Here is a 27,390-nt window from a genome sequence, read left to right as displayed (position 1 = left end):
AGACCAGACCTGAACCACATATTGGTTAATCAATACCCTGTATCATTTGCCAGCGAATTTTCTCCACTGTTAAAAGCAGGACGTTGTCTGTGGCTGTAACAAAAAGTGAGTAACTCGAACAGACCTTAAACGAAGCCTCTGCTAGAGACAAATAATGACTGATCCGGTTTTAAATTCGAAAGGAAGCTTTCTGCAAAGCTTCCTAAAATAACAGTGTGTTTTCCTGTCGATGCCTGGGTTAACTGGGGATGGTCATGGATGTAGAGGCTTCGCTTCATCCCAGGAAACGATGCCGAGCCATGCCCGCGGTGGGAACATCTGTTTGGGCAAAGATTTTGAGGTTAACACTCTATGGAGGATGTTTGTTTAGACAGGATGAATGCTTTTGTGAAATCTAATATTAGGCTCTATCTAGGTATGTCCGCTTGGCACCGGCCTCTGCATTTTGTGCGCGAACAAATGTTAATTAGCAGGGAAAGAAAAAAAAATAATTCCCCACTTTGTGTCTGAAGTAACGCAGCGTAGCAGTGGGAATAGATTAGTTCAGCTGCTGAAAGGTCCTGTGGCTGTTGCCTGGTGCAAGTGTTATCAGTGTTTGTGTGGTGCTCCGGGGGTTTGTTTGCTGGCCATGCCCGCTCGGAGCGGGTGACTCATGGCCAGCAAACAGAGCCTGTTTGCAGCACGTCCAAGTTCCTTAAATCCATCGCTTTCGTGGCACTAGCGGTAACAAACACTTTCAGAAATTTCCCTGAAATGGTGCTTTCAGGTTGTTTTGAAGTCCAAGCCTTTGTTTTCACAGTCTGTGTTGCTTTTAACCTTTTACATTTCGAATATTTGGGTACCTGCTGTTCATTTACTCTCTTCGCTCTTGACTCTCTCTGGGGTAGTTGGCTCTGGGGGATCAGCTCAGAGTTTGGGTTTGGCAGGGTGGAGGGAAGGATGGATTTGCAAAGTGACAGTGGTTTCAGTGTGTGTCATGTCCTGCATTCCCACCAACATGGATTTAGGGCAGGTGTGTGTGAATCACCTGGAGAGGACACTCTCTCTCCAGCCTTTGGTCCTGGTTCCTGCTGATGGGGTCTGGCAGCATCCAACTGGCTGCTGGTGGGCAGAGACCTGTGGGGTTCAGTTCGGCTGAGGGCACTTGGTGTGTCCAGCCTTGAGAAGAGAAAACTGAGGGGAGAACTCATTGCAGTCTACAGCTTCCTCATGGGAGGAAGAGGAGGAGCAGACACTGATCCCTTCTCTCTGGTGACCTGTTATAGGACCCAGGGAGTGGCCTGGAGTAGTGTCAGGGGAGGTCTAGGCTGGATATTTGGGACAGGTTCTTCCCCCAGAGGGTGGTCAGGCACTGAACAGGCTCCCCAGAGAAGTGGTCGCAGCACCAGCCTGCCAGAGCTCCAGGAGCATTTGAACAATGCTCTCAGGAGCAGGGTGTGGCTCTTGGGGATGGTGCTGTGCAGGGCCAGGAGTTGGACTTGATGATCCTTGTGGGTCCCTTCCAGCTCAGCTTATTCCATGATTCTGTGATTCCTCTAAGTTCCCACTGCTGCAGGAGGAGGAAACCTCTCCCCAAGCCAAGTGTGGTTTGGTTGTCTCTGTTTGACCCTCAGGTGTCCCTGTGGTGGTACCAGACCTTCAAGCTCACCAAACTATCAAAGCAAAGCACAACCCTGAGGATGCAGATCAGTTCTGGGGTTCAAACCGCCTACAAATCTTGGTTTCTGGTGGATTTGGGTCCTCAATGCTCAAGATCTCCACAGCCTCAGGCTGCTTCTGCTGTGGTGAGACTGGGGTGTTGTGATAGCACAAACTTTAGTGGTACCAGCTGACTGGCCACGCTGGTGGTGGCTGGTCATGTGTGCTGGCCAGGTGCCACCGGTCAGAAACTCTGACTATTTCTGCTCCTCTGGTTCCTCATTTTCAAAAATCTAAGTACCTCTTTCACGTCCAAGTTTTCGTCACTCCTCCTGCTTGTTCCTTTATTAGATGCTTATTTGGAAGCTCTTTAATGACATTGTTTGGAAGTGAATGGAGGCTGAAGAATCACTGTGGAGTAAAAAAGCTGCAGGTGTATGGGAGGGGAAGGCTCTCCCTTGCCTCCTCACAGTCTGGAACACCTCGTGGCTGCTTCACCCAGCCAAATATCAGTGACCTGCACCTGCCCAGGGAGGAGTTCCAGTCTGTTGGCACTGCCACTTCCCCCCCGCCACTTCTCCCAGGAACACCCACTGTCATGTCCCTGCACGACATCCTCTTCTCAGTTGTCTGCAGCCACAAGCCTTTAAAAGCAACAAAAAGGAGAGAGAAAGGGGAGGAGGTGGAAACACTCATGAGTGAGGGCTGGAAAATCCACCTGTAATTTTGGGCCATCTCAGCGTCATCCCTTGGGTTCAACATCTTCAAACATGACTCAAACATCACTGTCTGAGTCACCTTGAAATGGGGCAGGATGTGGGAAGTAAAACCAGCAGGCATCACGGAAATCTCTGAGTCAAACTGGTCTCCAACAGCACTGGGAGGGAGTTTGAGATGGAGGAGGACTCTGGGGTGCATAACCTCTCCAAGGGAAACGTGCTGGAGGAGCTGTGGAGGCTCCAGGAAAATGGGGCACCCCTCCCTTTGCTCAGGTGGCCAGCAGGTACCCAACAGCCCCAGCAGCATCAGGAGTGCTGAGCTTTGCCGAAACATCCTTTTGTGTGCTAAAAATATCCTTTTGGCTGTGCTGGCAGAATTTTCTTCTTGACTTGCAGGACATTCAGTGAGTCAGGGCAGCCTGCAGCTGTGCTGTCACCTCTCCCACGTACCCTTCTGAGGCGCAGCACACCTTAACAGGCACTGTTTGCTTTCCACCTCCCATGTTTTTGTTATATTTAGAGCCTAATTTTTGGCTGAGCTGCCCCCGTGTTGGGGCTGGCTGATACTCTCTCCTTGGAGTTGACCCAGGGTTTTACGCCCTGCCCTCAAACAGCAGGACCTGCCCAGGTGGGTGGGAGCTGGCCAGATGTGTGAGCCTGGATTTTGGCAGTGGGGAGGGAGAAGGCGGTGGATAGAAGTGCCTGTCCTCCCTGCCAGCTCGCCTGTGGCAGCCTGGTGAGCTCAGATCATCCTGGAATCATCAAAAAAAGCAGTTTTGTCCTCAGGTTCCAGGTCTGAAGGGTTTGAGATATAGTCCCACTGGACGGAAATGAAATCCCCTGTGGAAGGAGGCTTTTTAACTTATTCTGCTGGGCACAGGGAGGTTAAATGAGCTGCCTGCAGTCAAACAGAGCTCTGGACCAGCTCTGGATCTTGTTGCTGGCCCCAGATTTCTGTATCACAGCCCCATTCCCATCACTTTTGGGCACTATAAAAGTCCATGGGACCACCACAGGTTGGTGCCACAGCACTGGGCATCATGGGGGCCTTTGCAGCAATTGCAGCTCAGTTCTGACCCTGTGGTTTCTTTGTGCTTCTCCAGAAGGATGTGATTAATTCCTCACTGGAGGAACAAAGCACCTCGGTTGAATATGCTGAAACGTATTAATGCCCACAAAATTATAAAGGAAAAAGAAAAGAGGAGGTAATCTGAAGAATGTTTGACCGTGAGCCCATTTGTGTTTTGAAATGACACAATGTGTGTGTTTTATGATAGCTGCAACCACTTTGTGTGGAGATAAGAGATTTAACATAATGTTTTTTTTCTTCGCCGTCATTTAGGAAAAAAAGAAGCCAACATACCATTGCTGAAAAACATAAACAAAGTGGCCTTTTATATCTCTTACTTAAAACTTGGGCTGTTCCAAATGTGTTTTTACTGAATGGCTGGTGGGTTTGGGGTTTTTTTTTTAAGTAGCAGAACACTGGTCAATTTTAAAACAGTTCCCTACAGCTTCCCAGGTAAATAAATTAGAAGTTAGAGCTGGTTTAGTAGCCACTTCCTGCCATGAAGGCCAAACAGGATTCATTCCCTGTTTTCTCTGTCACGCAAGGAGCGGGCAGGGAGCACACAGGTTATGACTAGGAGAGTGTTTCAACCTCCTCTCTGTTTAATTAGTCATATAATTAACACTTACTAAAAGGAGGTAATTTTTTCCAAACCCTTGTAAACTCTTAACCACTTCACTGAGCTGTTACTACTTTGAAAAAGACTGCTGCAGTAAATGCTGGTGTTTTCCAGCCTCAACTTTTCTCTCAACCATAACATAGGGATTGCAGAGTTGTGGACAAATCCTGTACCAAAAAAAGCCAATTTATTCACTCTGTCTCTCATAAGGCTGTGGTTGCCTTATAACAGGTGAAAGACTTAAGCTTTTAGTAAAAACCAGAAAAAATAGTGAGGTCAAAATGAGCTTAAGGTAGCAGGGAGGAAAATATGAGAATTCTGGAAAACTTGATGTGAAAAATGACTACTTGTAAGGCTTCTTGTTGGCACATAGGCAGGGGATGTCCCTGCAGCTGTAACTACATCCCCTGGCCTCCCTCAGTGCTCAGATCCCAGGAGCTGGGTGTTTGCCAGGATCAGCCCAACCCCTGCAGATCCCAGGGGACAATGGAGCAGCACCATTCCTGACAGGATGAGAAGCAGCTGGGTGGGATGTGAGGTGAGATGTGATGTCCCCACTGACCCTTGCTGGATGAGAAACCACCTGCAGGCTGGGCCATGAACCACATCTCTGGGGTGATCCAGACCTGTAAAAAGTGCTACACTCCCCACATTCCTATTTTTTTTTACCTGGATCATTTCACCAGGTTGGGTGAAGTGATCTAAGGGGAAAAGGCTCAGCCACGAGCAGCTCAGCCAATGGGAAGATCCTACCCCAGCTCCCTGGCTCTGCTGGTGGACAAAAGCCATAAATGAGCTACATTTGAGCTCAAATGCCCACAAAATTCCCTAAACCCAAGGCACCATTTTCCCCTTAGGAACTCTGAGCTCCAAAAGCAGGGAGTCATTTTCTCCCAGCTGCTGCTGGGGAATAACCCGAATTATTTCTTCCACGTCCCAAAATTGCCAGTGTCAGATGCAAAGCCATGAGATCTTCTTTTCTCTCCCAGCAGAAGGACGAGGCCCCCGCAGGGACAGGGCAGGGGAGCAGGACAATGGTCGTGGGGAGAGTCCAGCTGTGCAGCTGGCTCTGATCAAAGCCTGGCAGCACTCTCTGTGTCCAACAGCCCTGTTTATGTTATCCAGCAGGGAACGGGCTCACATGGCGTTTCCTAACCTGGTTCTTGCTCCCATCTTCCCGGGAAATCTCGCTGCCCTCTGGGAGCGGAGGAGGATGGGGAAGTGCAGCCAGCCCCTTCCCAGTGCTGCTGGGCAGAGAGGAGGGATGGGCTCCTCACGTGGGTGCAGCCCCCGTGGAGTGTGGCCGCTCTGGGGAGCAGATGTGCTGTCCTGGCGAGGGGAAACGCTCCCATCACAGTGATGGGAAACTCCCTCCCTGTGGAGTTCTTGGCTGTTCTGCTGTCCCTGACTCCAGAGTGTTGGAGTCACAATATGAATGCTTCTGTTCACAGGGTTTCTCCCTTCTTCTTCTTCTTCATAGAGTCATAGAATCCTAAAATAGTTAAGGCGAGGGACCTTAAAGATCATCTTGTTCCACTCACCTGCCATGGACAGGGACACCTTCTATAGACCAGATTGCTCCAAGCCCCGTCCAACCACTCCCTGAAGACTTCCAGGGATGGGGCAGCCACAGCTTCTCTGGGCAACCTGTGCCAAGGCCTCATCCCTCTCACAGCCAAGAATTTCTCCCCAATATCCCATCTAACCCTCCCTCCTGTCAGTGGGAAGCCATTCCCCCTTGTCCTGTTACTACAGGCCCTCGTCCAAAGTCCCTCTCCAGGTCTCCTGTAGCCCCTTCAGGTACTGAGGGGCCACAAAAAGTTCACCATGGAACTTTCTTTTGTCCAGGCTGAGCAATCTCAATTCCCTCAGCCTTTCCTTACAGGAGTGGTGTTCCATCCCTCTGATCATCTTCATGGCCTCCTCTGGTTTCACTTCTTCACTGTGTGCAGGAGAGTTGGGAGATTGTGGCACTGGGAGGCTGCTGAGCACCAGGGCCTCGGTCCATGGACATTTGCTGAGCTTTTGGCCACCACTGCCTAAGAGCAGCCTGTGGGATATAAATTCCAGCAGCACTATCCCAAAACACCTGCAGGCCCTTAGGATGGAGAAACAAGCCGCAGTGTTTTCCTCTCTGGTCAGGAGTTTTGGGGAATTACAACAAAGCACAAAGCACAGAGCACAGGCTGGATCTGCCAATGGAGGGGCAGTCTGGTCTCTTGGAGGTGAAAGAAAATTGTGGATCATGTGGGGATCTAGTGAACGGTGTGGGATTATGTGGGCTTTGGGGGGGTGGGGAAAGGGGTGCAAGAGGGGTCTTGGGGCTGCTGTGGTGCATCTTGAGGGTCCCCAGCAGATGCTTTGCAGGAGCACACCCCTGCCCATGTTTGGGGCTTTTTGGCACTTGTTTTACTTCTTTTGCTGGAAGTTATTAGTGTTATTCTGGTTGTAGAAGGACTCCAAGGCTCTTTCAAAGACCAGGGGCAGTTTGAAAACTTGCAATGGGAAATAGTCCCTTGATCACTCATCTCAGGGTGAAAATTAAGTAATATTATGGGGTTAAATTCTCTCCGCTTCAATTTTAGAGGGAAAAACTATTGCCTGCCATGGTGGCTGGTTGGTCCTGTGTCCTAAATCTGCTGTGTGTAGTAGACCCACTGATTAGTGGGTGACAAACTGCCTCAGGGCAGTGCTGAATGTCCCTGCACATCCCTAGGAGAGGTATCTGCCATTACTTCTCACTCCTGAAAACTGTCACCTTTACTTTGCAGGACGTCATCCATCGAATTTCCTTGCACTCCTTGGAATGCGCTAAGTAATCAAAAGGAGCAGCTGACAAAATAAATGAGGAAAGTGTGTTTTTTATGGGGACGTCGCCCAAAGGGCAGGATGGGCCATTTGGGATGCACAGCTTCTGCCCTTCAGGAGTGTTGATGTTCAGGTCCATGGGGCAGCTGGCAGAAAGGGTCACTCCCAGCCTTCGTGTGCCCAGACACGATCCCTCTGTCCTTGGCTTTGTTCAGTGTTATCTGTCTGCTTTCCTAATTAGCCATAGTCCTGCTACCTCTCCTAGCAGACATGATGCAAAATAAATGACCTAAGAATTCCCCCCAGAGCATGGCTCATTAGAGGTGGACCAAACACCAGGAAACACAGGAGAAGGGCTGGCCAGAGCCGGTCATGAGGTGAGCTAAATGATCTACCAGCCCCTTTCCCTTCACAGGGTGCAGGGCTGGGATCTGGGTCACACCCCAAAGGTTCCCTGGCTCACGCCCTACAGCCACGCAGCTCTGAGTGCGGTCGGGCTCGCTCCGAGTCCACACACCCTTCCCAGTTATTCCACAATCCTCATGAACATATGGCTCTAGCAGTTGTCAAAAAATGTTGGACAGAGGCTTTGCGGTCAGCTTGATCTGTCCCATCTGGTCATCTGATCTCTTTGTTCTCTGGACTCCCATCCCTCCACTCGCTGTGGAGATAATTTGAGTAATGCTTCCCTTGTTTTTTCATTTTGCTGCGTCGTTATTTTCCCTGCTAGGAAGTGCAATCTTCTCCTCCTTGGCTTCGGGGATAAAAATGGTATGGCTTGATCCTGGCTGCCTGGAGAGATTTGTTTAGTCTTTCCTGTGTTGTGGAGCACACAGTGTGTGCAGCACAGCAAACCTGTCCAAGTTCAGCAGGACGGTTTGCGTTGGGGATGCCAGAAGAGATGAGAAATATTGTGCTCCGACCTGGGGATTTTGATTTTCATCCAGGTGAGGTGTGGTGGTAGGTTTATACCTTCATTTCTTCAAAGCTCTCTAAGCTGTGGGTTGCTCGGAGCTGCTCCCTTCATTCTCGATGTGTCCAGCACCTTGCGCTGACTGGAGAAGGGATGAGGAGTCCCTGGCGGTCATGTCCATTGCAATTCCTCTCTCCTTTTTATCAGACCTCTGTTCTTCCGGACCCAGCTTTGGCTGAACCCCAGTGAACTTCCCCTCCATCCCAGTGCTCTTCCCCCTTCCCCGCCGGTGAGTTTGCCGCCGTGAACTTCCCATGCCCGACCCAAGAGTGTCTCCGAGAGGTGTGATCCAAGTCATGGCAGGAATGGCTGCAGCCACAGGAAGGAGATCGCTGACCCACCCCTGGCTCCCTCCCAACCTTCCTAATCAGGAGAGGAATGTCTCTGGATGAGCCTGTGGCCACTTGGCTCTGCTGTGCGAGTGCTTCCTTTGCAAGCCATCTGTGCGGGTCATGCCGGGCAAAGCACACCCTGTGCCCTCATGGATCAGCATGTTTTGCACCACTGGCACCAGTGGGGAGGAAGAGGGCTGGGAGGAAGAGGAGGATGATACACACACTGAGGAAGGCCTGCAGGGTGCTGTTCCTACCTTGCTGCACGGAGATAGGATTATTCTGGGAAAGGCAACTCCTCTGTCCATGCTGAGGGTGTTTCGGGGTGTCCATCATGCCAGACAGTGCTTGTTTCTTGGTGTGGCTTTGGAGATTTGGGGTGAAATGGCAGCTGCTCTCTTCTGCTTGATGGTGCATGATTGATCAATGAAGAGGCAAGACTTGACCTTGCAAAGAGGGGTGTCTCATGAAGACATGCAAGACAAGCAGGAATGGTTTGGTGACTGTGAGGGTGGGGAGGCCCTGGCACAGGGTGCCCAGAGAAGCTGCGGCTGCCCCATCCCTGCAACTGTTCAAGGACAGGTTGGATGGGGCTTGCAGCAACCTGGGCTCGGGGAAGGTGTCCCTGCCCATGGCAGGGTTGGAATGAGTTGGTCTTTAAGGCCGCTTCCAACCCAAACCATTCTGGGATTTTGTGATCTCCTTTCTCATTGGGATCCCCACCATGGCTACTGCAACCCCATGGAGAAGGCTCAAATGGATGTGTCTGAGTGGTGTGGCAGCAACGGCTGTGCCTGATGGTTACAAACCCCCTCTGGCTGGGGTTCAGCCCCTCATCATGGTGGGTCTTGCTGCTGTGCTTGGAGGCTCCAGCACGGTGCCCATGGGTCGCTCAGGGAACTCTGCATCCTGCAAAACTGGGGGCAGGTCCTGGTGTCAAAGCCTACTGCCCTCCCAAAGCCAGTGGTGGAGTCGATGGGACTCCACACTGGAATAAGGCAAACAGGATTTAACCTTTGCTACAGCATGTCCCAGCCAAGAGCTATTGTTAACAAACTTGGCCCCCATCCATTTGGCCTGGGTGATTCGAAGAGCAGAGAGTAAATAATCTGACATTCGAAAGAAGTTAGTATTTACAAACTTGGGGCCTGCTCCTGCTGCCATTGCTGTTGGGGGAAAGGGTTTTGCTGTAGGCTTCACCTTCGGAGGAGCAGGGCCCTGCAACAGAAAGGATTGCAAAGTAGAGCAGCTAAAATTCCTGTAAGCAGATTTGACACCCTGCCCTGCAAATACAATGGCAGGTACTGTTAGAGCAGGGCCTGAAAAAAAGCCCCACTGAAAATATCCCCTTTACACCTCCATGCAGGTCTGTGGAATGCCATTTCTTTATTTGCCTTAGTATTTTCCCTAATAATTTAAGCTGACGCCTCCATGGTGGCATTTCTAAAATATTTGAAAAAAAAAAGTTTAAAAAAATGTTCCCCGTAGTTTTCCTCTTCTTGAGTGGATTTTTAACCCCGCTTTTATTCCACGATCTTTCCAGTGCTTCCACTCCCACAAAGACAGAGGCACATGCTCGTCTGTGAGTATCCTGTAATCCTATTCACTCCATGAATGCTTGAATGCTTCCAGTTCAATATGGATGTAGGTTTGGCAGCCCTGGGGCCTGGGCTCGCAATAAGTAACTTCATTGATGGATCAAGCCAATGCCTAAGGATAACTCCGAGCTATCACGGAAGTCAGAGCTGGAAAAGACCAGTGGGTTCTTCCAGCCTGTCTCCTTGCCAGTGCAGTGCTCTTTGTTATGTCTCATCAGAAAGGAGATCCAGTTCTCTGGATATTTGGTTTAGCTTGGACACATCTGCTAAGGTCTGCAGATTTCAGTCCAAAAACAAGAGTTATTTCTTCAGTTACATTTTCAAGTATTTTGGGAACTTTCTGCCAGAGTGTCCTTTGTTTTTATTTCCTGTGCTTCCAAGATGTCTATTTAAGCAATTTTGCATGCACCTGTAATGCAGAGCCCTGCAGATTTATTTTAAAGAAAAAGGTGCAGGGGATGAATGTCTCATTAGCACTACTTTAATCACTTAATTTTGGAAGGCAGCTGCCAAGCTCTGAGCTGGAGCATTGTGAACAAGGTTTTCAGGGGATTTTATTTCTCCTGGAGTTTTCTTGGCAGGGACAGGTTGCAAGAATTGGTAGCTGAGCGGGTAGTGGAATTGTCTGTTGGAATTTCCAGGTAACCACAGGCACAGATAGCAGGGCTGTTTCCACATGCAGACACAGCAAATTTCAGCTCCTTCTGGGAGGGTGGTGACCACTGGGGCTTCCAAGGATGCCCCCCAAAAAGCATCCTAATGATGCTTTTACACACATGAAGGAGGTTGGCTCAGGGGAAACCCAGGACAGGAGTCTGTTGTATCAAAAATGGTGCCTCTATGCTGAGATATGTATCTGTTATTTTATAGATAATATATTATAATATAAAAAGTATAGTAGATAATATATAAAATATGACATGCAATAGATAAGATATTATAGCTACAATTGTATATCTATAATTATGTATATGAACATTACTTAGAAATACTTTTAAAAATTTTTAATTGAGGTTTTAGAGCAGAGTTCCTGGTACCACTAAGTTAATACTGCTGCTGTGGCTCTTGGGTGGTGTTAGTAGGGTTAAGGGATGAACTATAACCTTTAAATTAGGTACAGGTGCAAAAGCAGATTTGATAAGCACCGCCCATGAGGTGGAAAGTAAAGGTGAAAAGCAAAAGTAATACTGCATTGAATATGTTGCTTTGTCTCTGTCCAAAGAAGCAGAGCAGAAGGAGCAAAGTAGTTTTATTGAATAGCTAAAAAGTTACAGGTAAAAACTGAGTTTTGATATTGATTTGATATTTGGTCACTGCAAAGAATCATCTGATAGTTTGATGTTGCTAATTTTGTCTGGCTTAATGCTGAGGCACTGGCAGAGGTTTCCTGGAGAAGTTGTGGATGTGCCCCATCCCTGGAAGTGTTCAAGGCTGGGCTGGATGAGGCTTGGAACAACCTGAGATAGTGAAACTCGCCACAGCAGGGGAGTTGGAACAAGATGATCTCTAGTCCCCATTCAATTCTGTGATTTTTCAAACCTCAGATTAATCAGAGATTAATTTCAGAGGCTGATATTTCAACATGGGCAAACCAGAAATCTCCCATGTTTTTAGCAAGGATAACAGGAGCTGACTCAGTGAGGACTGACAGAGGGAAGGGCTAATAGCACCGAGCCAGTTGTATCCAAAACCTGCTCCAACAAGATGAAGCCTGAGCAAGGAATTAGCAGTTGGGGACAGCCAAGAACTGCAGGCTGTTTCTGACCAGAATTTGTGTCCTGATTGACCAAATTTTAAGGGAGCCTCCACAGATGTAGGAGTTATTTAGGTCTTGTTTCCAGAAGTTTTGAAGGCGCCCATCTGCATGTAACCAAGTCACTGGTTGGTTTTTGGGAGACATAACTGATATTTTAGGTAAGAACAGAATCAGGTGGAGGATTCCAAGGTATCTCTGGGAAAAGTAAATGAGGAGCTTATTTTGTTGTACTGGAAAGTCTCATGCACTATCGATTATTCTTTGAGTGAGCTGACAAACACAATGTTATTTATGGGACATGAAATCTGTACTTATTAGCTGTTTAATCCTACCAAAAAAAAAAAAAAAGGAAAGTAACATCAGTCCACAAGTACCCAGCAATGGAGTTAGCACATGGAATCAGGTTTATTCTTCCTTCCCTCTTTTTCTCACTCTCCCTGTTACTTGATCTATCATTAGTCCGTCCTGGGAGGGAGAAAGTGGAGCTGCACACACTTGATCAAAGGACACTGCAGTCCATGAGAAAAGAATCAGCCAGAAGATGGTGGAAAGCCCTTGCTCAAGCAGCCTGTACTGTGTCCAAGTTATGTATTGAGTGTCCCTTAAAATTAAAATTAAAATTAAATGTAGTGGTTGACCCAAGAGCCAGGAAATGCATTTCCAAGTTGCTGTCACTTCTGCATATGCATCCTTTGGTGCAACCATTTCAGAGCGTGGTGTTTCAGCTCCCCTGGGTGCTTTTGCACTGCCCCTTCTCTTTTCTGCTGAATTCTGAGTCAAGACACAAATCCTCCTGCCTTTGCAGAGCAGATGTTCCCCAAAAATGCTGTGTGGAAGCATGTAATGACTGCAGAACTTTCCCATTCTGCCCCTTGGCCAGGACCTGCAAGAGGCTGTGCCTGGGCTTGGGCATTCACTGATCTTCTGCATTTTCTGTTGTCCTTCTATGGTGATCTTCTAGTGGTGTCAATGCCCCTGTTGCCATGGCATTGCTCCCATGGCCAGGGAAAAGCACTAATCAGTGTTTTTCCTTCCTCAGGAGTTTGGTAGAAGGGGCAGATAGAGCTGCTCATGTCTCATAACTCCCCTACCTCCTGTCAGCTTTGTCATGGATGTTGAAAGGCCATTCCAGGAAGATGGTTGAGGGTTTCATTGCAAGAAATGATACCTCCTCTTGCCAGATTCCTCCTAAAAACCCCTCCAAGGTATTTTATTTTATTTTATTTTATTTTATTTTATTTTATTTTATTTTATTTTATTTTATTTTATTTTATTTAGAGATAAATACTGAGGAAGCAGCACTAAGAGAAAGAACATCTCCGTGGGCACTGGGAATGGGACTGCAGCTGTGTTGATCTCCAGATTGAAGCAAAGCAAAGTTAGGGAGAGGTGATATGTAGAAAAATTTCTGTATTTTTTCAAATAGCTGTTAAAAAACCAGCTGTGCTTTGAGAAGACAAACCTTCCTTGTAACCTATAGGTGTGATTATGTGCTTTGTCATCTAAATATGCAAACACCATAACGCTTCTAAATGTTACCGAAATAATTCTAAGCCTTATCTGAGGCAACTGCATTTGAAAGCAGTGAAAATGTTAATGCTAACAACATTTTTTGTTGTTCCCTAAATTCCTATCCTTAATTTAATATAATACACTGCTGTTTTAAAGGGATATTAATATTCTTTTCAAAGTGTTTGGGACTTTTACATAATTTAAAAAATATTTGCAGCTGTTTTGAATGTATCTGCAAGTACTGATAGACAAAAGGCATGGATATCCATAAGAAGGTTGTCATAATACATTCCATATTAACGTAAGCAAAAAAGAATGTTTGCTCAGGAATACCAAAAAAGGTGATTGGAAGACCCACTTTTGTGGCCTTAACATCTTCCTGCTAAACAAGTTACACTCCTTTTTTTTTTTTTTTTTGCTGCATTCTTAATTGGTTACTTGCATTTGCCTTTTAGAATTAGCAGCTTTTTTGCATTTGGATCATCCATAAAGCTGAGCTTGGGCCATTTGTTTTAGATTTCCAGAAATGATTTATTTGTACTGTAATGGGATGGAATCATACAGTGTTTCCCATTTGTTTTCAGCCTTAGTTCGGAGTGTAGCTTAAGCTCTCTTAGTATATCTGGGAGTGCTGATTCTACTCCCATGTCCAAAGCCCACAAATCTTTTCTTCCACGCTGTTTGTACCTTTCCCTCACTGCATAAAAATTGAGGTCTCAGGGTCAATATTACATTGGGGGGAAAAGTGGAGAGATTATCTCAGTGGCTTAAAAATTTTGCTCCTGGCTAAATCAGTAAAGGATGGGGTGTGAATGTGTGTTGTGGTAATGAACAGGGCAAAAAACTTCTCAAATAAGTTTCTTTTCCCCCCCATGCCCTGCATTATATTAGGACTCCTGACGGAGGATGGGATCTTCCTTAGGCTGTGTGCTGGGCATAGGCACAGCACTAGAACCTCTTTGGAAGGGGATATCCACTAAAGCTACTTCATTTTCCTTCTTTTTGATTCATTGGGATGCTCCATAGCTGTAGAAGATAGCAGTCTTTTCTTATAATAACTGACAATTGTGGAAACCTAGAAAAAGAGGGTAGATGGGACCTCATGGAGCTGTCTTGTCAACCCCTCTTCCCACAGTAGGATTGGCTATAAAAAGAGACTTCTGTTGCATTTCATCTTCTTTTCTTTCAGCCTTTACATTAAAAAAACCCACAGCAGCAGACCAACAACGAATAATACAGGGAACAAAGGGAAGCAACAATTTTTATGATAGATTTAGAGGTGCTTATGGCTGTGTTTGAGGGCACTTCTGTGTCCATGGTGGTTTATGGCCATTTTTGATCAGTTATTGCACAGATCTGGGCTTGTAATGAATGGACTGTCCCTCTCACTGTGATAATGGAACATGAGAGTATAAAAACTTTGAAGTGCAGGAGGCAGCTAAAAAGAAAACAATAAACTATGTATATGAGACTGGCTTGTTGCTTGGTGATTAAGAGATGAGGACCCCGTAGGTCAGCTCCCTATAGGTACAAACAGATGTTTGCACTGTTTCACAGCTGCTAAATATGATATAAATCCAAAGAATTTCTCATGTTTTTATAAAGTTAAAAAAAAATACCCAGACAGCAAATTTTTGGTCATTCAGATACTCTTACCAAATGACATCTGGTTTCTGTACTGCTTATTTAAGCAATCCTTAAAAAAATGTTTGCCAAGGGGAATAACTCAAACCTTTTAGTTCTTCACCATATATAACTGTACAGTTTAGATTACAATGTAGCATGCAGAGTTTATTATAAGCAATGCAGTTCTTAATTTCTTAGCTAGCAAGTATTACTTTAAAGAAAATAGGATAAATATTATGCAATTAGTTCAGGGAAATTCATGTATAGTTACATTTCAGAGTACCCAAGTTTCAGATCCAAACGATGACAAAGAAAATGAATTGTTTCCATATGTTAGGAGATAGCCCCAGTTATGAGCAGAGAGCTGAGACATAAAAATGCAGCGGGGTTCCCATTAAACGGAAAGACACAACTGCAGTGAGTGGAGAATTGGGATGTGAAGGTGCTCTGAAGGCACCACAGCTGCTGCTGGGACCAAAGGAGAAGGAGAAATAAGTGGTTTCAACAGCAGGAGATCCTCAAGTCTTGTGCTCTGACTTGCTGATGCCTAAAGAGATGTGAATTTTTTCACACGTCCCTATTTGAAGATTCATGACGTCTCTCTGGGTGCTCTGAGGTCTCGGAAAGGGTCGTGTCCATACTGACGCTGTTCCTTCAAGGCACTTTCTAATGAGTCTGCCACTCCTACCTGGCCACCTATGAGCACAAAGCATATGGGAACTTAACACCCTCAAGACCTCCATCCCTCTGCCAAAACTGGTTGAAATTGGCTAATGGGCTCCAAAGTTATTTTCTTTGGGACTGAGAGGGGACAGACGGACTTGCTCTTAAGGGAACATAATTGCCTGCATCTCATGTCTTTTGGAAGCCAAGCTAAAAATCTCGGTATTAAGCTTATCATATAAATTATATATGCATGTATTTTACAGAGGAAGATTTATTGCCTTCAATATCTAAGCATTTTATGCTTTTGAAGTAATGTGTACTTTGATCCAACAAATACTTACACTTTCAAGTCTCCCAGTGTGCTGAGGGTTCAATAATGCTGCTTATTTGGAGAAAGATAAATCCCAAAGAGCTGAAGGACCATAATTAGGCTGTGATCTATGTGTTTTCTTTGTGGTCTTCTCTGCCATTTTTTGTCTCAAAGGATTAAGGCTAGAAAGGGTGTATTGCTCATTAGGACCTCTGAGGGCTTCTTATCGACTCGGTGACTCCCACCCTTTTTGAATTGGTGGATGTGCAACTTTCCCCAGTTATTCTGAATCTAACAAGCATGTTTTTCTTCATTTCTTTTCACAGGCCTGTCTGTTAGTCTTCAGATAAAAATTTGCACGTCCACAGTGTCTATAACATTAAATTTATCTGTATCTGTGGTCTTTCTTGAGGTGCCTGGCAATCAACAGCTTTCTTCCCTCTCTTTGTCGAGCAATTCCAGTGTCACAATTATCATGAATCATCCATTTTGTATATATCTCAATGACTGGTTGGGTTTATTTTCACATGAATACACACATCCCATAGTACTGCTTGGTAGCTAGAAGCAAAATGTGGTCATATGTTCTGCTGTAATGGCATGATTGCATTTTTGTCTGTACTTTTTTGCTCTTCTTGATTTGGTCTGTCGCCACCATTGTGAGATGCACTGGACTAATTGCCCATCAGATGACAGGGAAACGTGCAAGTCCTTGAAAGTGGAAGCTGGTTTATATGGACAAGAATGGAACCAGCAGCGAGTTTATTCTCCTGTTTAAGCTCTTGCAAAAGAACGTGCTATATTAGAAACCTTCTTTTGGGGCTCGGGGCTATTAACTTTGTTCCACATTTGAGCATCACGCTGAGATCCTGCTCCAGGGCAGAAAAGCCAAATGCTGCTGCAGTGCAAGTATTGCTGCAGTTGTAATTAGTGGTAATAACACCTATCGTGGGAAAAGTCCTAAAAAATATTAATAGCAGGACTGGTTTAATTACAATGGTCCTCATGCCTGTGGTGGCTTCACCCTTCCCTTTTCTGAAGCTCAGCTTTCATTTTATTGCCAGTCTTATCAGACTGGATATTGTCCAAACTGGTACATTTGAAGGGTATTTTCCTGTCAAATAAACAACAAACCCCAGTGGTTAATTTGTATTATTCCTCTCCACTCTTTCTCCAGCCAAAACACAGATTTACTCCTCCTGCCACAGTCCCACAACTTCCTGTTTAGTAGGAAACTTGATTAACTTGTTGGCTCCGTCAGTCTTGAAGGTCTTGCTTTTATTAGGAAGAAAATTGTTTGTTCTGCTTGCACAAGACTTCGCTGGGAACGATTGTTCACAGTCAGGTGCTTCAGGCACAGCTTTTAACTGGAGTTAACTGGGAGAAAACCACCACGGGGGCAGTTCCTGGAGAAGACACTGCTTCAACACTGCCTTAGGTGTTGCCAAGCTGAGATAAACTGGGTTTGTAACTGGATGTGCCCACCTGTGAGCACCAGGCTTGCCCTAGTTTGTAAAAGGATTTGAGTATGTTGCAGTATGTGACCATTGAGAGGTTTTTTGTGGGTTTTTTTTCTTTGGCCTGATTTAAATAAGCAGACTAATTCTTGCAGGTGGGGAGAAATTAATCTTACAGTTGTGTCTTGGCCTCTGTTGACCCTGTGAAGCTCCAGCCAAGGGCCCAGAGAGGTTGACAAATTTGTTTTCACTCCTGGTTTTCTTTCCTGCTTGGTGTGTAGCGATGTGCTCTGGCAAGGGGCTGGGGGTACTGACAGTGTTTGGCAGAGAGGAGGAAATCAATAGCTTCACACTTCTTGAGAGCAGGTCTGGTACTCCAGGCTTCAAAGCAGAGACCTGCATTTGATGGAGGAACTATTTCTAAGTTTTGTAGGTCTTGAGAACATTTTACCGTAGAGTGACATTGTCATCATATAGGAAAAGGTTGGTTTTTGAAGAATTCCTGGAAGGTTCTGCTTGACTATTTTTATTCTTTTGATGCTGGGGTATGCTAGAGAAAAATGCTACAGAAAAAAAACAAAAGTGGGAAAGAGGACTTTTCAGGTGAGCATTATGTCCATGTGTAGTAGAGGCCCAGTAAGGACATCATAAACCCTTAAACTTTTGTTCTTCCTGTGAGAAATGCAGTATATTTGTGATGCTATAAAATGCTACTGTGCATTCAAGTCCGTAGTCTTTGTAACTCCTGGGCATCCGTAGATAAGTACCATTTCTGTGTACATTACAGCAAGGTCTAAAGCCTTTAAAAAAAAAATCAGGCAGAGGTATTATTTTGGCAGAAAGCTTTTACATTGACTTCCTGATGTTTGCAAATATTTCTGCAAGGTTAAACATTTCTGGAGAAGTCAGCTCTAAATAAATAAATGTTGCAGCAAACGAGGAATACCCTGAGTGGGTGTACTCCAGCTGTTGGGGTTCACTGGATGAAATGTGTTACACATCTTCCCAAAGCTAAGCGATGACAGGCGTTAACTAGAAACTCTCCTTTCTTAATCATCATCACAGTAGTCTGAAAAGGTGGAGAGGGGAACATCCCGGGATCTTCTGGGTTTAAACCCAAATTAGCATGAACATCATCAAGGCTCGTCAAGAAGCATGCTCTGGAGTCAGGCTGCCGTGTGGAGTAAACATGGAATGTGATGCAATGTGTCTGCTGCTTGCAGACTGAGTTTGACATTTTTGCTTAATTCACCATAGCCATGCGAGGGGAGCGCACGCTTCAGACAAATTCCACTGTTGTTATTGCTCTGCACTGCTGCAGAGGCAACACTTCTAATGAGAGACTATCTCCACATTTGGCTTGGCAGCCAAAATAAACTTCTAGGAGTCGCATGCTGCATGGCTTTTATCTCCACGGTGGTGGTGGTCTCTTTCCAGCAAGTAGGATTGCAAACACACGTGGGGACCAAAGGCATAAACATTTTGGGGGGAAGTTCAGTTAAAGTCCCTTAGCACTGCATTGGAAAGCCCCATCCAGCAAGGTTTCTTTTCCATGTGACTCCCCAGTATTACTGAGAGGAAAAGGTTTCAGCTGGAGGAAAGGTCGAGATCTGGGGTGTGTAAGAGCACAAGGAAAAGGAGGATATTAGTGAGAAGCTGTGGAAGAGCAACATATGGGGGTCTTGTGTGTAGATCTTGGGGCCCTGTGTCCCAAAGCAACAGACCCTCTTGTTCCAGGACATCTCATCTCACCTGGACCAAAGTGACGCCCAACAGAGTCAGGGGGAATGCCCACATTGGTGGGCACAGCAAATGCTACCTGTCTTCAGCCAAAGATGGTTTCTGTACTGTGACTTGCAGGGGACAGCTCTGTTTGGGATGGGTTTTCAGGAGTGCCTCAGAGGGAACTTCAAATGTGACACTGAAATCAAGTAGTGGTGTTCATCCTCTACATCTGCCTTGATTTTTGGTAATGCATTGAGTTAGACATCAAAGGAAACACAAGCTTTCAAAATGTTGTGTAGCAGAAGAGCAAAATGTAGCTTTGGATGCTAAAACCCAAGACCAACATGGTTCCTGGGCCTCCTGACTCCCTGTCAGAGGAAGCAAAATCTCAGAGCAGCCCAGCACAGGTTGAAATGTGCTACTTTATGTGGGGCTTCATTATTTCTCTGTCCCCAGACCTGACTGCAGTGACACCTCTGGAGCTGGGCAGACCTCACCCCATGCCGAATTCCTTTCCGCTGAGGCGTGCCAGCAGCCCACCCCGCGCTCCAGATGTTGCTGCTCTCTGAGAAACAAGAGCTTAATAAGCCAGGCTCACCCTTCCTCCTGGGGTTAGCCCAAAGACAGTCAGAGATGGAAAATTGCTGCTCAGTACCATGAACAATGTGCTTGGTCAAAGAGCAGTGCCAGCACTTTGTCTTAATGGAAGAGAAAGCCGAGACGCACAGTGCAAAAATCTGAGCTGGCAGCAGCCAGCGACTTTAACATACATCGAAAACTATCCATGAAAGAGCACACTTAAACCAAGAGAAAAAGCCCTGAGGTATATTTAGACAAACTGAAAAGGAGCGAGGATCGGGGGGGGGGGGAGAGAGATTCTGTGTGGCTTTCATAGGTTACGTTTTTCCCAGTCTGTATTTCACTTGGGTTTCTTTCATTGGCTTATCACGAGCACACGCACCACAAAAACACACACGCGCAGCAGACTGCAAAAACGAATCTCCTGTTTTGCACGCACAGGACCCGGTTTTGCCATTGCCCAGAGGTGTTGGAGCTCTGCTCCTTTAGGATTTGGACAGACCCTGGATATTTTTGTGCTCAGCCCTGTGTGTTCACATGGTCACTGCTTTTGCTGCGCTAAGTGGCTCTACCGCTGGCTTGTTGTCTTGTTCCGTGCTTTGTTTTCCTGGCCTCCTCCTCCCACCCTTCTCAAATAGGAGACTTTCTTCCTTACAAGATCCTGAAGAGTCAGGAAATACAACATCCCCCCGTTGCTGGGGTAGGGTGGCTCAGAACTGATGTTGTAACCTACCAGAAACCACATTGGGAAGGTGTCTAAGCCAAGATGTTCACCTGGGATCTCGTGTCCTGCTCTTGCACAACCATCTTCCCAACATTCTGAGCCCTTTCTCCATTGGGATTCACTCAGCTCAGTCCCACTTCAGGTCCCAGCAGAGCTTGAGGCACTAAAATGCTGCTCTTGGCCAGGCTGGCAAGTGCTCCTGGAACACTTTGTTGCAGGGAAGTCATCTGACGTTGGAATAAATGGGCTGGGATGGTGACCAAGACCGGAAGGGAGCACAGGGGACATCGGTCCAGGCATTGTGTCCTTGGGTGCGATACCCCGCAGACACGGAGTGACAACATTTCTCCATGAAGAGTCTCATTAGCTACCAGGGCTGGGTTTTCGGTGAGCTGTTACTCAGTGGAAGGCACTGGAATCTGGCCCAGAATAACCTCCCTCCAATTTCTCCCTCCCTGGAGCTGCAGGAGCCTTTCTGCACCCCCATTCTGCATGGCCAAGCCCAGGTCCTCGGAGACCAGTCCTGTGCACATCCCGAGCTGAGCACCAGCCCATAAATCTTGCTGCTGAATCCAGGCAGTGAAATATGAACAAAGGAAACCACCACGCAGTGCGGGGGTAGGGTGGGGAATCGCTGTGGCACCCTCCTTGCTCGGAAAGAAGTGAGAAAACATGGCTTTGTGTTGCTGTTGTTGTAGTTGTTGTTTTATGGTTTCTACAGATGCTTCCAATAAAAGAATTGTGAAACTATTCCCATCGGTGGCCTGTCCTCTACCCGCAATAGTGACGGAGAAGTTTGCTGGATTTCCATCAGCAGAACAATTTGAGTGTGGACTCTACTGCTGCAAATTTAAGAAAGCTCTCCATTTGCTGCCTGCCAAGGAAACAGGTGATTTTTTATTTATTATTTTTGGACACTGGCAAGTGATGATGACGATCAACTTCAATTCAAATGCGTATGTCTTAATACTTCTGTTATTATGATTTTTCCTTCCTGGTCTATGATTTGTTGATTATATTTAATAACCAGTGTTAGTAATTAGTGTTCTGGGGCTTCAACCATGACCTCTGTCTGCGCTAGTATTTGCAGTCTCCTGGTGTGCTCCACGGAATGGGATGAGAGCATGGCAGAACAGTCACTGGGGAAGATGTTGAGCGTGGATGTTGAGACTTTCTCAGGAATGGAGCAAAAGTGGTGTGGTTTGAAGACAGATCCTCATCCAGAGTGAAGAGATTACATTTTATTTAGGAAGTAGCTTCTTAAGCGAAGTGGACAACTGGCTAGCAAATGTTGGATGATACATTTAATTCATAAAATTCCGTTCCTGGGCATGACCTTAGGAAACCAGTCCTGAGTTTGTTGTTTTCAAACAGAGTTTGGGCTTATAAAAGCAACATTTAGGCATGCAATAGCTTTTTTGAGAAACATGACATTTTTTCCCAGTATTTTCTGCTCTAAATGCAGTCTTCTAGAAGCGAAATGATGTTTTCTTTCTCTGCTCCCCCTGTCCTTGCCTGGCTCTGAGGCTTCCAGTCCTTGATTATGCTGCTGCAGCTTCTTTAATGAGGTTGCAGAGACATCGCCGGTATGGTAATGTCTTGGGTGGTGTGGAGCTCTGGAAGAGCTTGAGCAGCAAGGGCTGTGTCTGCAAAGGAGGGAAAATATCCTGGAAACATCCCAGCTCTGGCTCTGGGGCTGGACTGTTGCATGCAGAGCCAGAAATGAGACCCGATCTCTGCTTGCTGGGAGAGAAGCAAACATGTGGTGCTTGGGGTTTGTCCCTCTCCATGAGTGCACGTGTGGTCTCCTACCCTGGCTCAGCAGACACGTGGCATCTGCTCAGCTCTTCGAAGGGCTGAGTCCTAAAATATTAAGAGAAGGTAAATAATGAAAAGAAAACAAAATTAAAAAAAAAAAAAGAGAAGGAGAAGAAAGCCCAGCGGTCGCAGCAGGATCTGACAGGCTCATGCTGGAGTGGACATTAAGCAAATGGCTGTTCTTTACATCACAGGGCAGAAATATGAAAAATATGAAATATGTAGCAGGGCTGCATAAAAAGGAAAATGTAATAAGAGTAGGACAAAGAATGTCACATGTTCCAACCGCATCTGAACTTGGCAGCAGCAGCCCAGGGAAGCCCATGTAAATCCTAGGAGCATGTTAAAAGCATTTTCACCCCACAAAGACTGACACGCATGAAAAGTATCTTTTCAACAATGTCAATCAAGAGCCTGGAGAAATAATTTACTAATACACTGCCTTGCAGGGACACATGGCTGATGGGAACAGTGTTCACATCTTGGAATGGGAATTAATTCAGAGTGGGTTTGTAGCAGGGGCAGAGAGGTGTGAAGTTGTGTGAACAAGCTTGTGTGTCATTGCTGAATTTAAATATGGTGAGCAAAGAGAGAGATTTCATCAAGGGGCAAAAGGAAAACACAACAGCAGAAGGAAAGTGCAGGAAAATGAAGCAGAGACAATAAAATGTAACCCCAGACCAAGGGGTGCTGTGGAGAAAGCCTTATTGGAAAATGCTCTGGGTATTGTCTAAGTCACATGGAGAGGAAATTATTATCCAGGCGAGAAACCCAGTGCTGGTGTGTGCAAAGGGAAGCAGCTCAGTGCTGCAGCAGGAGTGGGGTTAGATTGGATTCGGGATTGTTCAGAACCTGCCCTGGCTCAACTGTGCCCAGAGGAGCAAATCTTCCTCCCAGAGAGGTTCCTCAGCTGAGCCCTGACTTCTGGAGGCAGCATGGCCATGGGTCTCTCTCCTTGGCCTGTCCTTTGTGTATTGTAGACATGCCAAGATCTGCAAAGACTTAGCTACACTGGTATTTTTTCCCCTTGAAAAAATATACTTTCTAATTTATTGAATTAAGGGATAGATGTTATTTTGCATTAAAGGGGATATGGTGAAACCTTAGCATGTTAATTTATTCGTATTTAATTTGGCTGTTGCAGAAGGAAATACTACAATATCCTCCTGAAAAAAAATAATGTATTTTGATTGATATTCAACTGATTTGAGGATACTCAAGGACAGGGCAAGGAATTTTAACCTTTTTTTTTTTTCCCATATAGGTTCCTGTCAGCTCCTGCAAGTTGAAAAATTTTGGTTTGGAAATAGTTATGGAACCACTTCCCCCAAAGCTCTGTGGGGTGAAACCTGACAACAGCCAGTGTGTGATCATGTCTAGGGATGAGGTCAATGCTGCAGGCAGGGTAGGTGGGAGCTGTCTGTAGAAGAGGAAGAGCTGCTCCATCTTTATGATCACTCCTTTTACTTATGTGGAGTTCTGATAACCCTTAATAGTAAAAGTAAGCTCAGGCCATTTCTTCTCATCCTGTCCCCTGTTCCCTGGCAGCAGAACCCGATGCCCCCTGGCTGTACCCATGGAGTTGTGCAGAGCCACAAGGTCCCCCCTGAGCCTCCTTTGCTCCAGGCTGAGCCCCTTTCCCAGATCCCTCAGCCGCTCCTGGTGCTCCAGACCCTTCCCCAGCTCCATGCCCTTCCCTGGACACACTCCCATCACTCAATTTCTTGTCATGAGGGGCCCAAAACTGAATCCAGGATTCGAGGTGACTGCAGGGGGATGATCCTGTACCTTCCTGGCCTTTGGAATAGTGGCTAATTTCCTCCTGTGCTTTCTCCTGCATGTTAAACCCATCCCTGCCCCGTGGAGCAGCTGTGCTGTGCCCCATTGCAGTGCCCAACGTGGAGCCTATTGGGACAGCTGCTGTCCCTCCCCACCACCCACCAAATGGCTGAATTCCCCAGCAAAGACAAAGACTTATTTATGCTCGCTCCTCTTAAAGTACATATATTTTAGTCCAGGAGGATTTGCCGGCAATAAAGTTTTCTTCTGAGATTCCTAAATCACGAGGTGCTTAGGCTCTCCAGACCGTGATGCCCATGGACAATATTTGCACTGTAGCCTGACACATCTTCCTGCTTTAGAATAACAAAAAAACATGCAGCTGGGACCCGTTAGGCTGCGAGGACTTTAAATCACCTGCCTTTTTGTTTTTTTCTTTCCAGAGGGGCAGGTGCAGCTCAGATTATCTGCAAACTACTTGTTATTACTTAACAACATGGGCTTTAATGCAGTTAGAGATGTCTTTATTCATTCTTACACTCCTGAGTATTTTTGTGTAAACATTTTTCATCTGTGGCAAGCCAGTTTGTTTGTTGTGTTTTGTCATGTCAGAGCAGACGGTGATTAGACACTGAGATGAGACTACTAAATATTTTCAGATGTTTTCTATTTCCTCAGCGAAGAGCTGGATTTGAACCAAAGCTCTGAGGTGAAAGGGTGATGCGTAATATATTGAGACATCTGAAATAAAATAATGTAATGTTTTTAATATTTAAGAAGAAAAAGGCAGCAGTAAAACATTGTGGAAGGAGGAGAACATGAATACCTATATATTTTAATTTTAAATGCATGCAGATGTTGAATTCTAATCTGAGCATGTCAGAATTGAACTGTAACAAAGGCAAAAATGTGAGATCTGTTTTCTTGAATTGCTTCCATATTTTGGGCTCCAGATTTTTATTACATATAGCACTGCATCATCATATATTTATGTAAAGTGCCAGCATCCATTGACTTGGTGTATGCCTGATGGTTAACATGTAAAACACTTTACAGTGAGAAGTATATTCTTTCTCTCAGTATGCACAGTATATATCATATTGTACAAGCCTGTGCCTTCTTACACAGTGGCAGGGCTCGTTTTCACTGCTTGGTACATCTGGTGCTTCTTTTGGACCCTTCTACCTCTTTTCTCAGTTCCAGAGGACTTTCCTGGTGAAGATCTCAGCCTGGGCTCAAAAGAAGAGTCTGGGGCAGAGGGAAAGCTGTGCTTTTAAAGGGGGTGATAAATGCTGGAGAGCTGGCACAGATGGAAGATGCAGAAGCCAGGTATAACTTTGTCCCTTCTGATGCTGTGTCTGCAGCCGAGTGTCACTGGAACATCCTGCTGCCACCCAGGAGACACAGGGTAGCAAAAGTTGGGAATGGAGGAGGCCTGGGAGCTCCCTGCTCTTCCCCAGCCAGTGCAACCCTGGGCCAAACAGCAGGGCTGGCTGGGGATGTGGGGGAACGATGCCTCCGCTCTGGGGCTGGGCATCCCTGCTTCCACACACCTGTGTTTCCACATTCCTGGATTTGTTCTGACCATGAATCCATGCTGTAAAATGTCTTTTTCCATCACACCTGCCACCATGCTGGGGAGTCTGCCTTTTGCAGAGAGTCCATTTTAATGCAGAAAACTAAAAATGCAGAAGTCTAGAGATGAGAAGGGACTGCTTTAGGCAGAGTTACAGAAGGGGATCAGATACGCCACAGGTAGGCTCCGTTCTGGCAGAAGGAAAACCTGGGGCATTTTAGGAAATAATTGCACTGGTACCAGTGAAAGGCAGGGGTTCCTCAGCAGGGCTCCCTATGCCTGCTGCAGAGGGCACAGCTCCAGCAAAGGGCTAGGAATGGGTGCAGGAAAGCCATCCTGGGAATTCCTGGTCTCAAGAGACCCATCAGCCCCTTGCACCCATCCCAGAGGTGGGCACTGCTGCCTGTGTGGGCCAGGGTGGTGCTCCAAAGCCACTCTTCTGTTCAGGATGCCCCACAGCTCTCTGGGGGGGTCTACATCAGGCCTGCTTCCTTTTTTGGTTTCTTTTCTGGATTGCTTTTCTTCAATGAATAGACCTTTTTTTTTTTTTCTTAAAGCCCTTCTCACGCCTTCAGCTCCTGGAGTGAAACACGTGACCGCTCTTTGCTGATGTTTTTCCTAAAACAGTGATGTTTGTGGAACGTGTCTCGAAAGCTGCAGCCCTGGCTGGTCTTGGCTGCCAGCTGCTCTGTCCTGGGAGCCTCCAGCCCTGGAGCTGAGGTCCAGCAGCACAGCCCGAGCTGGGAGAGGGCGAGGGCGGCTCTGTGCCATGCTCAAGCTGCAGGTTTTGGCAGGGGAGTCTGCAGGTTTGTGGTAGTGCAAATTCATGTCTGAGGCTAAAAGTTAATCAGAATAAACTGATTTTATTCCACCTGGTTTACTTAACTGACTCTCTGCAAACACTCTCCCAGGGTCATCCACCTTTTCCTCTCCTATCTGTGGATATTCCTGCTGGGTTGGAAACTCCCCTGGTCCAGCTGTTCTTGGTCACTCTCCCCATCCCTTGGAGGCAGCTCACTTAATGGGAGATGTCTTCAAAAAGCTATTCCAGGTTGTTCCATGACAGGAGAGATGTACAGCACATGAGGAGGGATGTCCCTGGGAAGGTTTTGCATCTCACGGTGTCCCCACAGAGGAGTCGTTTCCACCGAAGGCCTCACCCCACTGACGTAGCTGTAGGGAAATAGCAGAGATCATTTTCAGGATGGAATTTTTTTCCTCTTCTGTCCCACTTCACCTCTTAATGGGTCCTTTTTGTTCAGGGGGTTTCCTGCCCCCTCTTAAAGCATCATGAGCTGGATTCAGGAGTGTTTTATTCTCTTTAATGGATGCTGTTAGGATGACAGATGAGTGTGGGATTTCTGACCTTTATTAGGGACTGGCGATATTATTAGGGATTCAGAACAAACAAAAGGATGATTCCAAAGGCCAGATTAATAAAACCTCAATGTGCCTGACTCCTGACAGCAGATGAGGTGTTGGGAATTTATGTGCTTGAAGTGAGCACCCATGTACCTCTGGTTTTCCTGTAGGGAAGGCTGATCCTCCGCTGTCTCCTGGGTGTTTGTGCTTGTTCCCCGTGCAGAGCAGGCAGAAACAGAGTGTGACAGCCCTAAAAAGATGTCCCTGGCTCTGGGAGCTCTGGATTTGTGCAAGAGTAAAACACCTGAACAATGAAGGAAGCCAGGATCAGAATCTGGCTCCTGTTTCTGACACCCCAAAAATACACTCAAGGCTGGATGGCAGAACTGGGATCTTGGTGCTCCAATTCCTGCAGGGGGAAGGGTCTGGGATTGCCTAACACAAATAGGTGTCCTCATCAAACTGCATCATCTGATGCCAGGACCTTTTCCCATGAAGACAAAGCAGGACCCAGGCTCCCAAGTGATGCCAGCTTGGACACTGGTGGTCCTACCTCCCTCAGGAGCATTTGAATGCCCACACTCTTTGGTAAAAGTGATCCTGTTCTTCACATGCCTGTGTTTTTGCTCCTGAAGCTGGTGGGATTGCATTTTGAGGCCTCAGCAGGGAGGTCATTCCTCCAGCAGAGGTGCAGATGGAGCAGTGATGCCGAGGCACTGCTGGATGTGGAGCAGTGTGTTAGGT

At 46.4% G+C, this 27,390-nt stretch overlaps 1 long non-coding RNA gene across 1 annotated transcript; it reads left to right on the top strand.

Moving 5' to 3' along the window:
- On the top strand, positions 1–26,573 carry LOC116446192. The gene is made up of 3 exons (XR_004241080.1): positions 1–105; positions 20,833–21,000; positions 23,194–26,573. It is a non-coding gene; the product is annotated as an uncharacterized LOC116446192 (long non-coding RNA).
- Positions 26,574–27,390: the final 817 nt, after the last annotated feature.

Source organism: Corvus moneduloides, chromosome 6 (assembly GCF_009650955.1).
Source record: "Corvus moneduloides isolate bCorMon1 chromosome 6, bCorMon1.pri, whole genome shotgun sequence".
In the NCBI taxonomy this organism is placed as follows: domain Eukaryota; kingdom Metazoa; phylum Chordata; class Aves; order Passeriformes; family Corvidae; genus Corvus; species Corvus moneduloides.
Note: the sequence above shows the minus strand (reverse complement) of the source record. Positions and strands in the feature narration are given on the sequence as shown.